The sequence below is a fragment of the Pteropus alecto genome, unplaced genomic scaffold (assembly GCF_000325575.1).
Source record: "Pteropus alecto unplaced genomic scaffold, ASM32557v1 scaffold533, whole genome shotgun sequence".
NCBI classification, from domain to species: Eukaryota; Metazoa; Chordata; class Mammalia; order Chiroptera; family Pteropodidae; genus Pteropus; species Pteropus alecto.
The window spans coordinates 18,467-19,922 of NW_006434719.1; the positions used below are offsets into that span (position 1 = coordinate 18,467).

A 1,456-nucleotide genomic window follows, 5' to 3' on the forward strand; every position below is an offset into this window, starting at 1 on the left:
AAATGTAGGCCAATATCCTTGATAAACATTGATGTAGAGATCCTGAACAAAGTATTAGCAAACCAAATTCAGCAATACATTAAAAATATCTATACCATGATCAAGTTGGATATATTCCTGGGATGCAAAATTGGTTTGATATTAGCATATCAATTAATGTGATACACCATATTAATGAGTTGAAAGATAAAAATCATGTGATCATATCAATAGATGCAGAAAAAGCATCTGACAAAATCCAGCACTGATTGATGATAAAAATGGGAATACAGAGAACAAATCATAATAAAGGCCACATATGACTAGCCGACAGTTAACTCATATTCAATGGGAAAATACTAAATGCATTTTCTTTAAGATCAGGAACAAGACAAGGATGTACACTTTCACCACTTCTATAAAACTTAGTATTGGAAATCCTAGCTACAGCAATCAGACAAGAAAGAGAAATGAAAGGCATCCAAATTGGAAAGGAAATAGTAAAACTGTCATTATTTGCTGATGGCATACTATTATAGAGAACCCTAGAGATTCCACAAAACAAAACAAAACAAAACAAAAACAACAACAACAACAAAAAAGACTGATAGAACTGATCAATGAATTCAGTAAAGTATCAGGACACAAAGTTTACATTTAGAAGTCAGTTGCATTTTTATACACCAATGATGAACTTTCAGAAAGAGAAATTAAGAAAACAATCTCATTTACAATTGTATCAAAAAATAAAATATCTAGGGATATAAACAAAGGAGATAAAAGACTTGTTTTCAGAAAATTTTGTCATTGAAAAAAGACATTGAAGAAGATACAAATAAATGGAAGCATATACTGTGCTCATGGGTAGAAAAAAATCAACATCGTTAAAATGAACATACTATCCAAAGTGATCTATAGATTCAATGCAATCCTTGTCAAAATACCAATGGCATTTTTCAGAGAACTAGAACAAATAACCCTAAAACTTATATGGAACCATGATCCCGAGAAAGAAGAACAAAGTTGGAGGTATCACACTGCCTGGTATAAACTACACTGCAAAACTATAGAAATCAAAACAGCACGGCACTAGTATGAAAGCAGATACGTTGATCAATGGAACAGAATAGAGACTATAGAAATAAATCCACACATATATAATTATTTAATCTATGACAAAGGAGGCAAGAATATACAAAGGTGTAAAGACAATCTCTTCAACAAATGGTGTTGGGAAAAATGGATAGATATATGCAAAAAAAAAAAAAATGAAACTGGACCACCTTCTTATACCACATAGAAAAACAGACTCAAAATGAATTAAAGACTTAAATGTAAAACTCAAAACCATAAAACTTCTAGAACAAAACATAGGCAGTAAACTCTCTGATGTTACCAACAGGAATTTCTTTTTGGATATATCTCACCAGGAAGGGAAACAAAAGAAAAAAGAAACAAATGAGACTACATCAATTTA

At 31.0% G+C, this 1,456-nt stretch overlaps 1 protein-coding gene across 1 annotated transcript in view; it reads right to left on the reverse strand.

Annotated features, from left to right (window-relative positions):
• The window catches only part of LOC107195515 (olfactory receptor 6P1), a 54,431-nt gene that overhangs the window by 16,915 nt on the left and 36,060 nt on the right, over positions 1 to 1,456 (reverse strand).